Below are 16741 nucleotides of genomic sequence, written 5' to 3'. Positions count from 1 at the left end.
TTGCCATAGATCTTTGTTTACCAGCTCCATCTGGTACGTAGGCTGAGACCCTATCTGCCTGCAGACTGTCTCGCCAGAGTGGTACATGCTCTGGTTATCTCCCGCTTGGACTACTGCAATGCGCTCTACGTGGGGCTACCTTTGAAGGTGACCCGGAAACTACAACTAATCCAGAATGCGGCAGCTAGACTGGTGACTGGGAGCGGCCGCCGAGACCATATAACACCGGTCTTGAAAGACCTACATTGGCTCCCGGTACGTTTCCGAGCACAATTCAAAGTGTTGGTGCTGACCTTTAAAGCCCTAAATGGCCTCGGTCCAGTATATCTGAAGGAGCATCTCCTCCCCCATCATTCTGCCCGGACACTGAGGTCCAGCGCCGAGGGCCTTCTGGCGGTTCCCTCACTGTGAGAGGTCAAGTTACAGGGAACCAGGCAGAGGGCCTTTTCGGTAGTGGCGCCCACCCTGTGGAATGCCCTCCCATCAGATGTCAAAGCGATAAACAACTACCTGACATTCAGAAGACATCTGAAGGCAGCCCTGTTCAGGGAAGTTTTTAGTATGTGACATTTTAGTGTATTTTTCATCCTTGTTGGAAGCCGCCCAGAGTGGCTGGGGAAACCCAGCCAGATGGGCGGGGTACAAATAATAAATTATTATTATTATATTATTATTATTGTGGAAGAAAACTGTCAGTTAATCAGGAAGTGGGCATTTTAAGAAAGGACACAGAATTATTCCACCCATCACTCAAGAGCTGCTTGCTATCCTCCACATCTCTGCTGAAAGCCAAAAAGCTGCAACTCAAGGCCAAACAATGAGGTGTGCAGCTGTCAGGGCCCCTCCCCTTCTAATCCCTCACCGCTTTATTTGAGGGATAGAGCTCTGGTCAGCGGGACACAGGTGGCGCTGTGGGTTAAACCACAGAGCCTAGGACTTTCTGATCAGAAGGTCAGTGGTTCGAATCCCCGCGATGGGGTGAGCTCCCATTGCTCGGTCCCTGCTCCTACCAACCTAGCAGTTTGAAAGCACATCAAAGTGCAAGTAGATAAATAGGTACCGCTCCGGCGGGAAGGTAAACGGCATTTCCATGTGCTGCTCTGGTTCGCCAGAAGTAGCTTAGTCATGCTGGCCACATGACCCAGAAGCTGTACGCCGGCTCCCTCGGCCAATAAAGCGAGATGAGCGCCGCAACCCCAGAGTCGGTCACGACTGGACCGAATGGTCAGGGGCCCCTTTACCTTTACCTTTAGAGCTCTGGTCATCACTGGATCCCGAGTGGTGATCTAAAAAGCTGGTCAAAGTATAACCTTGGCTGCAGCAACATCTGCATCCCTAGGGAGCTGTCCCTGGTCCTGAAAGAGTTGCTGCTTGTAGCCAAAGCTCTTGTTTTTATCTGCTTGCTGCTGGTTGTCTTCTGTTCCAGGCCTGTTCCCTGCCCACATCCCCTTTCACCTTGCCTTGGAAAGGATATTGTAGGGCTGTAAAAGATTCACTGAAGGGTAACCAAAGTGTTGTAGGGGATGAAACAACTGCCCTATGAGGGAAGGTTTCAGCGGTCAGGACTTCTTAGTTCAGAGGAAAGGTGGGTAGGCATGTTAGAAGTTTATAGAATTAGGCATGGCGAGGACAAAGAGGGTAGAGGAAAGTTTTTCTTTGTTGTAGCACTAGAACTCATGGCCATGCAATGAAGCTGAATGTTGGAAGATTCAGGACAGATGAAGAACTTCACACAGTGCAGAGTGAAACTGTGGAACTCACTCCCACAGGAAACAGTGATGACCACTAACTTAGATTAAGAGGATTAGACAAACGCGCGGAGGAGAAGGCTACCGACTGCTTCAAGCCAAAATGGCTATGTTCTCTCTCCACGGTTGAAGGCAGCAATGCCTGAGTACCAGATTCTGAAAATCGCAGGAGGGGAGACTGCTTTTGCCCTTGGGTCCTGTCTTGTGGGTTTCCCATAGCTTTTGCCACCAATAAGAACAGGATGCTAGCTAGATGACATGATATTAAATTTATTACGGTCAGAGACCAGCTTGAGAAACACAAATGGAACTACAATCCCAATAGCAAAACAGACATTTAAAACAATGTACAACAATGGATTTTAAGTTTAAAAGTGCGATAGGCATATAAACACATAAAAACTTTAAAATAGACAGAATCATAGAGTTGGAAGATACCACAAGGGCCATCGAGTCCAACCCCCTGCCAAGCAGGAAACACCATCAGAGCACTCCTGACATATGGTTGTCAAGCCTCTGCTTAAAGACCTCCAAAGAAGGAGACTCCACCACACTCCTTGGCAGCAAATTCCACTGTCGAACAGCTCTTACTGTCAGGAAGTTCTTCCTAATGTTTAGGTGGAATCTTTCTTGTAGTTTGGATCCATTGCTCCGTGTCCGCTTCTCTGGAGCAGCAGAAAACAACCTTTCTCCCAAATGACCCAAAGTCGCCCGTGGATCCGGGTTTGGGAATTTTCTTAGCAAACTACAAGATTGAAACGGGGGGTGGTCTGCGCCTACAGATCTGTGCGCAGAATCCGGCGACAATCTGGGTCGTCTTGTGGTCTTTGCCTAACAGGAGAAGATCAAATTTTTGCTTTACCGGGAGGTCAGCAATCCTCACCAGCAGGGGGTCAATGGTTTCTCTACATGCCTCATCGTAAAAGGGACATCTAAAAAATATGTGTTCAGGGCTTCCTATATCCCCCAATGACTAGATGATCCACTGGCCTGATCCAGCAGGGGTCTTCTTATGTTCTCCCTGGGGTCCACCTGGGCCCCCCACGTTTGAGTACATGACCCTCAGAATCAGCCCTCTTCTCACGTGGAGCTTTCAAGCAAACCAGAATAAGTGAGCGATTGCATATCTCCTGCTGTGCATTGACTCTATCTCAGGGCAGTGGGTTCGAGCCCCTCGTTGAGCAAAAGATTCCTGCATGGCAGGGGGTTGGACTAGATGACCCTCGTGGCCCCTTCTGACTCTACAATTCTATTATTCTACAAAACGCTTTCCGATGGCGCAGCTCAGCCAAGTCCTTTCTGCTTTCTCCATCGCTGTTGAAAGGAATGAGTGATGGATACCGGGCTTTGAAAATGAAAAGGGAGAAGGGAGAAGGGAAAAAAGCCTCAAGCAGGTGTTGAATCTATTCTTGGTTGAAATGTCAGCAGCAATTACTGGTCTCTCGAGGTGAGCGGAGAGGGAAGGAAACAAAAAGGCAGCCTTCCTTTTTCCCCAGCACACATACACAACCCACCTTTGCTTGGCTGAAAAGTACCGTGGCATTTTTCATATGAAAGACAAATGGGTTCGGCGGCCTTTGTTGGGCTGGCAACCGGCATTGGCAGATGGGAGCCAGCAACCGTGATTGGACAGCCGAGGCCCCAAGAGTCGCCATCTCTTCATCAAAGGGCGATTAATGGCTACTAGCCATAACGGCTCAGTTCTGCTTCCATGTTTAGAGGTGGCAATCTTTCTGAATACCAGTTGCTGGAGGCCCCAGGAGGAGAGAAGGACTGGGTCCCAATTGCAAGTTTTGCGTTGAGGCATCCAGCTGGCCACTGTGACAACATGATGCTGGAAAATAGCTCGGTTGATTAGAGCATGGTGCCAAGCTTGCAAGTTTGACAAATGCATATTCCAGCGTTGCAGGGGGTTAGACTAGAGAACCTTCGGGGTCCCTTCCAACTCTGCAACTCTTTGATTCTATGACTAGATGGGCCATTGGAGTCCCTGCCATGGGAGCATATTCACCCAGTGCTTTACCAGTTGCACTGGCTCCCGGTGAAGTATAGGGTCAGGTTTGGCTCTAGCGCCACCTACTGCCGGGTACCATTTTTGCGTTTCGGTCCACTTCCTGCTTTGAAAGGTGTCAATCATGCTTGCCTTTAAATGCCTACTACTAAATCAAATTCCTCCTTCATCCCTGCTTCAGAGAGGCTGCCCCTATCCAGTGCTGGAACATGTCACTCCCCAAAGGAGTCACAGGCCACATTCGCACCAAGCATTTAAAAAGCAGAGTGACAATTCATTGGATCGACTGTTTTTAACCTCTCTAGGAACTGTTGCTCTGCAAGGAAAATCAAAGGGGGCTTCCCCTCCTAACATCTCTCAGCACCTTTAACAAACCACGGTTCCCAAGATTCTTTTTGAGTGAAGCCGTGGGTGCTTAAAGTGGGATCGCAGAGCTTTATGTGTTTCGTGCTGTTAACAGATAAATCTGAGGGCTCCCTTGGACAAAAAACAAGGACACCAGCCAGGAATACCAGAGTAAACAGCAGCCAGTAGGCTTGGTCTTTATTGAAGACTGTCGCGACAGGACTCCCACCTGCCACAAGGTGGAACAAGATGGAAGCCCCGAACAAAAGAGAACCCAAACTTTTATTAGCTGCTAATCCCCATGTCATCCTCCCCAAACTACATCACTAATACATCATGGTTACATCATGAAAGGGGAGGTCTGGTGGCAGTAATCTGAGCATCCTGGACCCTGCTCTGTAGTTCCCCTTGCCCTCCACCAAACACCCATGGAGTGTAACAAAAAAGATATTTACATTTCCCTGTTTCCCAGCCAAGTTAATCCCACCCTTTTGTCTTCATCTGGGTTTGTTATTTCTGGAATGGCTACCTTTCTGGCACTCAGGTATCAGGATGCCAGGAATTATCACTCAGGCAGAGGGGCTGCTGAATAGCTGAGCACACATGTCTATATGAATTTCCGAAGTTTTCCCAGTGAGCCAGTACATAGATACATTTATCAGTGAATTGTTACATTTGGTATCATGCAGCAGGTAAAGGTAAAGGGACCCCTGACCATTAGGTCCAGTCGTAACCAACTCTGGGGTTGCGGCACTCTTCTCGCTTTACTGGCCTAGGGAGCATGACTAAGCCGCTTCTGGCAAACCAGAGCAGCGCACGGAAATGCCGTTTACCTTCCCGCCAGAGTGGTACCTATTTATCTACTTGCACTTTGACGTGCTTTCGAACTGCTAGGTTGGCAGGAGCAGGGACTGAGCAACAGGAGCTCACCCTGTCACGGGGATTCGAACTGCCGACCTTCTGATCGGCAAGTCCTAGGCTCTGTGGTTTAACCCACAGCACCACCCGCATCCCATCGTGCAGCAGAGGCCCTTTGAATAGATAGGAAGAAACTGTGATGAAGTGTTTTGTGGGGACAAATCACACAAGTCACAAAAGCGATTGTGCTGATTTTGGTAGTGGGCTATGTGCATGATATCTGCTGGAGGGGCAACCCCCCCAACCTATACATAAATTCCTGCAACAGTGCAAATGTGGCCGCAGTCCCGTAGCACATACAAAGTCTAAACGCGGTGGGGGGGGGGAGCGAGCCTAGGAAGGAAGTGAACAGCCAGCGCTTGGTATTTAAAATGTCGCTGCCTGGATCTTGCCTCGGGCAAGCGATGATCAAAAGAAGCCACCATCTGCACCTGGGGCTCTCTGAAGTCGGCTAATGGGTTTGGAGCCCAGCAAAGGCCTGCGATTCTTTTGTAGGGTGGCGGGGATTGTGGGTAAGAAAGAGCTTGCCTGGGCATGCTGCCGAAAGACCACAGCTAACCATCCAGAGAAATCAGGTCCCTCATTCATAAGAACTGAAGATCAAATAACTCTGTCATGTAACTGCTCACAGGCTCTGTGTTGAGACAGAATTGGAAGCTGAACTCATTTCCAGACTGATGGCAAGAGCCGGCTTCTTGGCAGCCTCACCTTTGGCTTCCAGAAGGCAAGCTTCTAGCCCTCATGGAGGTTGAAGAGGAAAAGCCTGAGCTGGATAGATTTTTTTTCCAGTGGGGGAGGGAACAAAATGAAACACTGGCAGTGCGCTGCAACATGCTATTATCTCTGTCACACACAACGGAGAATACTGTCTGCACGTCACGACATTATGATGGAAGATTGGGAAAAATTATGGAAAACTGACTTAAAATTTACAGATTGTTCCCTATTGAAGGAGAATTACATGAAGATGATGTACAGATGGTACACGACACCAGTGCAGTTAGGGAAAATGTACAAAACTAGTTCAAATATATGTTGGAAGTGTAAGGAAAAGGAGGGGACATTTTATCATATGTGGTGGGATTGTAAGGCAATTAAAAAATTTTGGGAAATGATATACAACGAATTGAAAAAAATGTTCCATTTAACATTTGTTAAAAAACCCGAGGCGTTTTTGTTGGGGATTGTAGGGAAAGACCTGCCAAAAAACTTGAAAAACATCTTCATGTATGCGACAACGGCCGCGAGAGTTCTGGTAGCACAAGGATGGAAGACTGAAGAAACCCCAACTAAAGAAGCATGGCGAGAAAAATGGATGGACTATGTAGAACTGGCAAAACTGACATATAAGCTACGGGACAAGGATAACTGTGACTTTAAGGATGAATGGGAACCCTTTACAAAGTATCTGAAGACGCAACAAAGCGAACTGGACTCCTTGGCAGGTTTTGAATAAACATTCACAAACTTTTTATTGATAATAATCAGCTAAATAGTTTGAGGATCTACACAACTTTGTAACATGCAGAACACAGCATTCTTAGAGAAACCAAAGACTGGAACTGGGGGAAGTCGGGGGGGTGGGGTGGGGGTGGGTGGGCTTTGTGGGGGGGGAGGAAAAATGGGGGGGAAACAAGGATATGTTTTTGGATAATATGTCTTGTTACAATTTTGAATAAAAAATATTAATAATAATAATAATAATAATAAGAATAAGAAGAAGAAGAAGAAGAAGAAGAAGAAGAAGAAGAAGAAGAAGAAGAAGAAGAAGAAGAAGAATACTGTCTGCACATTTTGTCTCATAGCTGAAGTTCTAGAAATGCTGCAAAGTGACCTTTTTAAAATATACAAAAACACAAAAGCAGAGATTTGGGGGGTTCTGGTTCATCCAAAGAGGGAAGCACTGACTCAGCTAGGAAGAAAGGGGTGGGCAGTGAGATTCTGCTGGAAACAGTGACTCAGTTCTCAAAGAAAGAGAGGAGTCCCAATCAAGGCTTTTTAGCCCCAGTCGAAAACAAATGGAGCATGTCTTAAGTGCATATGAATAAGAGGTTGCCTCTGGGCATGCACAGACTGCATTTGTGCCTCACTCAAATGCTTAGAGGGATGCGGGTGGCACTGTGGGTTAAACCACAGAGCCTAGGACTTGCTGATCAGAAGGTCAGCGGTTCGAATCCCCATGACGGATGAGCTCCCGTTGTTCAGTCCCTGCTCCTGCCAACCTAGCAGTTTGAAAGCAAGTAAAGTGCAAGTAGATAAATAGGTACTGCTCTGGCGGGAAGGTAAACAGCGTTTCCGTGCGCTGCTCTGGTTCGCCAGAAGTGGCTTAGTCATGCTGGCCACATGACCCGGGAGCTGTACGCCGGCTCCCTCGGCCAATAAAGCGAGATGAACGCCGCAACCCCAGAGTCGTCCGTGACTGGACCTAATGGTCAGGGGTCCCTTTACCTTTTACAAATGCTTAGGACTGGAATGAGGAGAGGTTTCAAATTATGCACACAGCCATAAGCCGCAGGACCCCTCTTTGAGAAACAGCCTGCTGCTTCCAGCTGAGCCTCACTCCCCATCCCTCTTCTGAGCTGAGTCACGAGCCCATAAAATGTTTCATTTTGTTTGCTCAGAAGATTTAAGATGCAATAAATGGGGGATCATGAGATTTGTCAGTTACATAGTTGGTTAAAATCCTAGTTCCTGTCTGAGTTAAAGGGTGAGGGGCAGGGGAGAGAGCTAGGGTACAGAGGGGTTTTCCAGCATCTTTTTTTAAAAAAAAATAAATTACTGCTTTTCATTGATGAAGCAATGCAAAATTACGGCCGAAAAGCCCTTAACAGAAGCGAACAGAACACAAAAGAATGTAACCCACCGTGATGAGATTTTAAATTAAATTTCAAACGTGCTTAAATCATTGCACCTGTTTGGTTCGATTCCTGTGACCCCCAGTTTTGAAAAAAATAATAAAATGAATTAAAGATGAGAGAGACGGGAGTCTGCTTCAAACCTTGGAGAGACGCTGCCTGCCAGAGCTGACAATATTGGACTAGATGGGGGGATGCTCTGAACTTTGGATATTCACTGAGATGCATTATGTGGGAGAAGAGCTGTAGTTTGGTTGTAGGGCATCTTGATTTGCATTCAGAAGGTCCTGGGTTCCCTCCCCAGCATCTCCAGGTAGAGATGGGAATGTCCGCTGTCTGATACCCTGATAGAGGCAGATGGGGCTTTTCCACCTGGAGGCGGGCTGGTGTGGAGGACTCCCTGGTCCTGAATGGGGTAACCTGTCCATGGAGGCGCAGGTCAGTTCTGTGTCCAGGGCAGCTGTTTATCAGCTCCACCTGGTACGCAGGCTGAGACCCCACCTGCCTGTGGACTGTCTTGCCAGAGTGGTGCATGCTCTGGTTATCTCCCGCTTGGACTACTCCAAAGCGCTCTACGTGGGGCTAGCTTTGAAGGCAACCCAGAAACTACAACTAATCCAGAATGTGGCAGCTAGACTGGTGACTGGGAGCAGCCTCCAATACCATATAACACCGGTCCTTCAAGACCTACACTGGCTCCCAGTAGGTTTCCAAGCACAATTCAAAGTGTTGGTGCTGACCTTTAAAGCCCTAACAGACCTCGGCCCAGTATACCTGAAGGAGCGTCTCCACCCCCATCCTCCAGCCCAGACACTGAGGTCCAGCGCCGAGGGCCTTCTGGCAGTTCCCTCACTGTGAGAACCCAAGTTACAGGGAACCAGGCAGAGTAAACCCTGCACAGATCCAGAGTGGAGTCCCTAAGACAGTTATATGAAGCCTTTCTGGCAACCCCCTCAGCCAAGCTGGTGCCAAATATCTTGCTATGCTTTGATTTTGGATATAAAAATAACATGGCATTAGCGACAAAGTTAAAAAGAGTACACAAAAATGAATCAAAAAGGGTGAAAGACTAGAGTTCTATTATGTCATATCTAAACAATATGGTATAAGTGATTAAATTATAAGGAATAGGCAAGATCGAATTAAAAAGAGAAGAAAGATTGGAGACATAATAGGTTGATTTATATAATTAACAATGAGATTTGAAAGAGGGTAAGGATTTGCTGAATTTGATTGGGTAAATGGGAACACAAAAAAGGGAGATGTGAGGAAGTCAAGAAACAGAGTTAAATAAGTATAAAGTTAAAAGTTGGATTTTTTTCTTTTTTATGTTTTTTATTATCTTTTTTGATGATTTTTTGTTGTTTTTTCTGTGAATGTTCTTTGCATTTTTGGCTATGTTTGTTTTCTTTTTCTTTGTTGTATGTATGTATGTATGTATGTGTCTTTTTGTAAAACCTTAATAAATATTTTACAAATATCGTGCTACGCTTACCGCTGGGCCACATCTGTGAGGCATGCTTGGGTGCTGCCCACCCCCAACCTAGGGCTCCAGGGGTCAAGTACAATCCATCGAGCGGCACAATGGACCCGTGCATCTGGTTGTTAACCAGAAAGCTGGTGGTTCGAGGCCACCCAGCGACGGCTGTGGGTAGGACTCCGGCATTGCAGGGGGTTCGACTAGATGGCCCTCGTGGTCCCTTCCATCTCTACAATTCCATGACTTTAAATGGAGCCATGAAACAAACAGGTAAGCAAGAACCCTCAGGTGAAAAGGTGAAAAAAAGAATGGGGTTACTTTAAAAACTACCTGACAAAATACAGTTCCAACAATAACACTTGGTTGTGCCTAGATTAAGTTCACAGATATAAGGGCATTTTTATTATTATTTAAAAACAATAGAATGCAGATTATTTAACTGTAATAATTGTGATGAAGCCACAAAGAGATAGAGGGGAGTCAATAAACATATAAGGGACACAAACAAAAAAAGAAGAAAAGAAATAAGAAGATAACTCCTCTGTAGGAATTTTGTGTATAGAATATTCAAATTAAGGTTTGTACTCCTTAAATAATGTTGTGTATTTGATAAATATCTTCTCTCTTTGTTTTTTTTCCTTCTTTTTTATAATTTCAAAAAATTTCTTTTATGTATTTTTTATTTTTTTCTCTTAGTATATGTGGTTTAGGATTAATCTATTCCTTTTTTTCTGTAATTTTTAAAACAATGAAATAAAGATCGAGGGGACAGAAGCAATTAATCCTGAGGAATAGGATCAAATGTAGGGAAAAGTCGCTGGCCTGTCTGATGCTGCCCCCTGATGGCCATGCGAGATATGTGCAGCTCTGGTCTTGGGGGGGGGAAGGACCAGCCCATCCTATGCACCTCTACGAGATGGTACCTAAGAGGGAGCAAGGTGAGATGGGCCCTTTTAAAGCAGAGGTGGGTGGGAACCCAAATGTTGTTGTACTCCAACTCCCATCATCCTCAGCCAATGGCCAGGGATGATGGGAGTTGTAGTCCAGCAGCATCTGAAGAAGAGTAGTGGAGAATCTGTTTTGCATGTAAAAGGTCCCAAGTTCAGTCCTTGCCATCTCCAGGTAGGACTCCCTGTCTGAAACCCTGGACAGCTAGGCTCAGAAAAAGCTCAATATAGAGGCCAGCTGGCCAAAATATTGGGAAATATTGGAACAAGAAGGAGATAGATTAAAGCTGCAGAGTTTTGAAAAACTAAAAAACAAAGTACGGGATTGGCTTCATTATTATCAAATAATGGAGGCTTTTAATTTGGATAAGAAAATTGGTTTTCAGGTGGAGAAGTCAAAATTGGAAACTGTTAGATCCTGTAAAGGGATAAGGGGTTGCTTGTGCGTAAGCCCAAACCCGCTCCAAGCAGAGTAGTTGGCTTAAAACTTTCCCTAAAGGGACAGCCCTTACTTCGTGGCTGTCTTAATCACTGGCAGAATCCATCAGTGGGCGTTTCCTGAACTTCTTCCAACATAAAAGCTCCTTGACAGTGAGTCTCCTCCTAGATTCCCTGCGCGACAACTTTCTGCGCAGAGTGGGCGTCCCAATGGGAGGTCCTGAGCTCTCTCCGCTGCCCTCGCTGGAAGCGTCCCTGAGCCTTCCCTCCGACGCCCCCTCCTCCTCCTCTCCGTCCTCAGCGGAAGTTCTCCCTCTCTCCCTGCTGGTTCCCTCCCCTGCATCTGGAAGCCCTGCCACCGTCTTGGGCTCCGATGGCAGTTCTCTGACAGATCCTAAAACTAAGAACTTGTCAAGAATGTATAACTTGTTGTTGAAATGGAATAAAGGTAAAGGTAAAGGTAAAGGTACCCCTGCCCGTACGGGCCAGTCTTGACAGACTCTGGGGTTGTGCGCCCATCTCACTTAAGAGGCCAGGGGCCAGCGCTGTCCGGAGACACTTCCGGGTCACGTGGCCAGCGTGACATCGCTGCTCTGGCGAGCCAGAGCCGCACACGGAAACGCCGTTTACCTTCCCGCTGGTAAGCAGTCCCTATTTATCTACTTGCACCCGGAGGTGCTTTCAAACTGCTAGGTTGGCAGGCGCTGGGACCGAGCAGCGGGAGCGCACCCCGCCGCAGGGATTCGAACCGCCGACCTTTCGATCGGCAAGCCCTAGGCGCTGAGGCTTTAACCCACAGCGCCACCTGCGTCCCTGAAATGGAATACTCAGGATGAAATGGTGAAATCTGTTATGATTAAATGGGCACAAGATGTTGGACATAACATTATGATAGCTGACTGGGAACAGTTATGGATCACAGGTATCAAGTTTACGGCATGTAATGCCTTAAGAGAGAATATAATGAAAATGATATATAGGTGGTACATGACACCAGTCAAGCTTGCAAAAATTTATCATTTGCCCGATAACAAATGTTGGAAATGTAAAGAGACTGAGGGTACATTCTTTCACCTTTGGTGGATGTGCCCAAGGATAAAGACTTTCTGGGAGATGATTTATAATGAAATGAAAAAGGTACTTAAATATACCTTTCAGAAGAAACCAGAGGCCTTTCTCCTGGGCATGGTCGGCCAATTGGTGCCAAAGAAGGACAGAACTTTCTTTATGTATGCAACAACAGCAGCAAGAATACTCATCGCGAAGTATTGGAAGACACAAGATTTACCCACCCGGGAAGAATGGCAGATGAAAGTGATGGACTATATGGAACTGGCGGAAATGACTGGCAGAATCCGAGACCAAGGGGAAGAGTCGGTGGAAGAAGATTGGAAAAAATTTAAAGTTTATCTACAGAAACATTGCAAAATTAAGGAATGTTAGAAGGATGTTGGAATGAAGTAATGTGCTTTTAGCAGAAATGATATAAAGGATTAGGTAAAAATGGATTTGTTAATTGGTGAAAGACGAGAATGTAAAATTACAGTATATTAAGATAAATTAATAGGATAAAAACAAAGCTGGAAAGGATTTGCTGAAATATCTAATTGAACTAGAATACAAAAAAGGGAGGTGTGGAAATAAGCAAAGGAAAGAAAGTTATGTAAAGGTTTGATCTGTGTTTTTTATTTTTAATTGCTTGTATTTTTTCTGTATTTTCTTGTTTTTCTTTTTTCTTTTTTTTCTTTTTTCTCTTTGTAATCTTTAAAAGCTGAATAAATATTATTTATATATATATATATAAAGAAACCCTGGACAGCTGATGCTACCAGACAATGCAGGCAATACCAATGTGTCCAGGGCAGCTGTTTATCAGCTCCACCTGGTCCGCAGGCTCAGACCCTACCTGCCCGCGGACTGTCTCGCCAGAGTGGTGCATGCTCTAGTTATCTCCCGCTTGGACTACTGCAATGCGCTCTACGTGGGGCTACCTTTGAAGGCGACCCGGAAACTACAACTAATCCAGAATGCAACAGCTAGACTGGTGACTGGGAGCGGCCGCCGAGACGACGTAACACCAGTCCTGAAAGACCTACATTGGCTCCCAGTATGTTTCCAAGCACAATTGAAAGTGTTGGTGCTGACCTTTAAAGCCCTAAACGGCCTCGGTCCAGTATACCTGAAGGAGCGTCTCCACTCCCATCATTCTGCCCAGACACCGAGGTCCAGTGCTGAGGGCCTTCTGGCGGTTCCCTCATTGCAAAAAGCCAAGTTACAGGGAACCAGGCAGAGGGCCTTCTCGGTAGTGGCGCCCTGACTGTGGAACACCCTCCCACCAGATGTCAAAGAGAAAAACAACTACCAGACTTTTAGAAGCCATCTGAAGGCAGCCTTGTTTAGGGAAGTTTTTAATGTTTAATAGGTTGTTGTATTTTAATATTCTGTTGGAAGCCGCCCAGAGTGGCTGGGGAAACCGAGCCAGATGGGCGGGGTATAAATAAATAATAACAACAACAACAACAACAACAACAACAACAACAACAATAATAATATAGATGGACCCAAGGGTCTGACTCAGTAGAAAGTGGCTTCCAGTGTTTCTGTTCAAACCATTCCTTTTCTCAGAAACATGAGGTCTGGAATCTTATTGGATTTATAGCAGATGGACTATAGCTCAGTGGTAGAGCTGTTAGGCTACCCCTATCCCTTTCATAGAGCTACAGTTCCCAGTGTGGTTTAACTATCTATCCCTCTTCACAGGGGTTTCTGGGATCCTAACATATGGTTACCAGACCTCCCCGTTTCCTGGGGACAGTCCCTGGATTTACGTATCCGTCCCCAGACAAAATCCGTCCCCGGAATGTCCCCGGATTTCATTTAATGTCCCCGGATTTATATTTTAAGTGTTGTAGATTTATTAGTAGGGAATGAATGTTGCGTGATTGGTTCAACGGCACAAGACACATCATATGGGGACTTCCGGTGAGGCAAAATGGCGGGCACCACGGCAGCAAGCAGCTCCTGAAGCCAGCCAGAGCCAACTGCGCTACTAGGCTGGCTCTGGGCTGCTGAGACTGCCGCTGCCACTGCCAAGGGGGAACAGGGGACGCCCGGCACGTCAACTGTGGAAACCACTGAACACCCCCCCCCCCCAGCAACCCAAATCGAGCTGGGAGCGAGAGCGCCCAGCCACCCAGCCAACTGCCCAGCAGCGCTCCGGGGCCAGTAAAAACCTGGGAAACTAAGGCCCGGGGGCCGAATACGGTCCAATCACCTTCTAAATCCAGCCCGCTGGCAGTCCAGGAATCAGCGTGTTTTTACATGAGTACAGTGGTACCTTGGGTTACATACGCTTCAGGTTACATACGCTTCAGGTTACAGACTCCGCTAACCCAGAAATAGTGCTTCAGGTTAAGAACTTTGCTTCAGGATGAGAACAGAAATTGTGCTCCGGCAGCGCAGCAGCAGCAGGAGGCCCCATTAGCTAAAGTGGTGCTTCAGGTTAAGAACAGTTTCAGGTTAAGTACGGACCTCCGGAACGAATTAAGTACTTAACCCGAGGTACCACTGTAGAATGTGTGCTTTTATTTAAAATCCATCTCTGGGTTATTTGTGGGGCATAGGAATTCATTCATTTATTTTTTCAAAATATAGTCCGGCCCCCCCACAAGGTCTGAGGGACAGTGGACCGGCCCCCTGCTGAAAAAGTTTGCTGACCCCTGGTCTAGATCATGGGTAGGCAAACCAAGGCCCGGGGGCTGGATCCGGCCCAATTGCCTTCTTAATCCTGCCCACGGATGGTCCAGGAATCAGCATGTTTTTACATGAGTAGAATGTGTCCTTTTATTTAAAATGCATCTCTGGGTTATTTGTGGGGCATAGGAATTCATTCATTCATTTATTTTTTCAAAATATAGTCCAGCCCCACACAAGGTCTGAGGGACAGTGGACCAGCCCCCTGCTGAAAAAGTTTGCTGACCCCTGGTCTAAACCACCATGAGTTGCTGGTTAAGGTGGAAGTACCTATAACTTTGCATGCAAATAGATGAGTTTGAAGAGCTGGCGATAGCTCCGTCCGTCAGATATATTAACAAGCGTCTTGCCAATTTCAGTCCCGGGGAATGAGTGCCGACGCTATTAATGCTTGGCGGCACCGAGAGGATATTAAAGTTGTTGTTTCTTTTGTGGCAGTTCCTTGTTTAATGAAACAGATAGTGTCTGGGGTGGCTCCCGGCTCCGTGTTGCTCGCTTCGTATTGACGGGCGCTGGAGAGCAGCCCTGGGTTCCCATAAATCAGGAGACTTGTAAGCTAGCCTTAATTACTTGGTTCCCCGCGCGAAGTAGCATTGTATGCCATCTGTGGATGAAATACAGCCTCATAAAGGCCCCCGCACAGATAATTTCAGAGAGATACACAACTCAGCCAGGAAGAGCCTCTTGGGAACGGTAAGGAAATTAATATCCAAGCCCAGGCGTGTTTGCTCAGTGATGATCAGTGATCAAAAGGAGGAGAGCCACTTCCGACAGGTGGTTTTAGACGCGCATGTAGCATAGACAGCACAATACATTCACATCTTTTGGGGGGGGGTACATTCCAGGGATACTGTGTTAACGGAAAAATCCGAGGGCTCCCTTGGACAAAAACAAAGACACCAACCAGGATAACTTGGAGCAAAACTGCAGCCTGTGGGCTTGGCCTTTATTGAATACTGTCGTGACAGGACTCCCACCCGCAACAAGATGAAGCAAAATGGAAGTCCAGAACAAAAGAAGACCCCAACTTTTATTAGTTACTAATCCCCCAAACTGGGACGCGGGTGGCGCTGTGGGTTAAACCACAGAGCCTAGGACTTGCTGATCGAAAGGTCGGCGGTTCGAATCCCTGCAGCGGGGCGAGCTCCCGTCGTTCAGTCCCAGCTCCTGCCCACCTAGCAGTTCGAAAGCACCCCTAAGTGCAAGTAGATAAATAGGGACCACTTTTTAGCGGGAAGGTAAAACAGTGTTTCCGTGTGCGGCGCTGGTGCTGGCTCGCCAGATGCAGCTTTGTCACGCTGGCCACGTGACCCGGAAGTGTCTTCGGACAGCGCCGGCTCCCGGCCTCTTGAGCGAGATGAGCGCGCAACCCTAGAGTCGGTCACGACTGGCCCAGACGAGCAGGGGTACCTTTAAAGGTAAAGGTAAAGGTACCCCTGCCCGTACGGGCCAGTCTTGACAGACTCTGGGGTTGTGCGCCCATCTCACTTAAGAGGCCAGGGGCCAGCGCTGTCCGGAGACACTTCCGGGTCACGTGGCCAGCGTGACATCGCTGCTCTGGCCAGAACCAGAGCCAGAGCCGCACACGGAAACGCCGTTTACCTTCCCGCTGGTAAGCGGTCCCTATTTATCTACTTGCACCCGGAGGTGCTTTCGAACTGCTAGGTTGGCAGGCGCTGGGACCGAGCAGCGGGAGCGCACCCCGCCGCAGGGATTCGAACCGCCGACCTTTCGATCGGCAAGCCCTAGGCGCTGAGGCTTTAACCCACAGCGCCACCTGCGTCCCTAGGGGTACCTTTACCTTTAATCCCCCAAACTACACCCCTAAGACTACATCACAAAAAGGAGGGGTAGAGGGAGGAGTTGTGGTGGTAACCTGAGTGTCTTGTCACCTGGCTGGTCCCTCCTTTCCCCCTCCCCATGAGTCATTTCCAGAGGACAAAAGGGAGTTGGCAGTTTCCTGCCCCCAGAGGGAAGATCTGATCATTGTCCTTTGTTCCAGTCCATGTTTAATCCACTCCCATATGCAAGTCCTTTGTGACCTGGATGGTCTTCTGTCTGGGACCATCAAGGTTGTCATGCCAACTGGGTAGGGCTCCTGTGTACGTGATGGAATGGTTAAGGGATTATGGCCATCCTGTATCAAACCACACCCCCCCCCCTTTGATAGTCCTTCCTTCATGGAGTAAAATAAAAGTGGACCAGTGTAAATCCGATGTATGGTTGATTTACTATGAAATTATAAC

This window comes from Podarcis cretensis, assembly GCF_951804945.1.
Source record: "Podarcis cretensis genome assembly, chromosome: 16".
NCBI lineage: Eukaryota > Metazoa > Chordata > Lepidosauria > Squamata > Lacertidae > Podarcis > Podarcis cretensis.
This window is presented reverse-complemented; position numbering follows the sequence as displayed.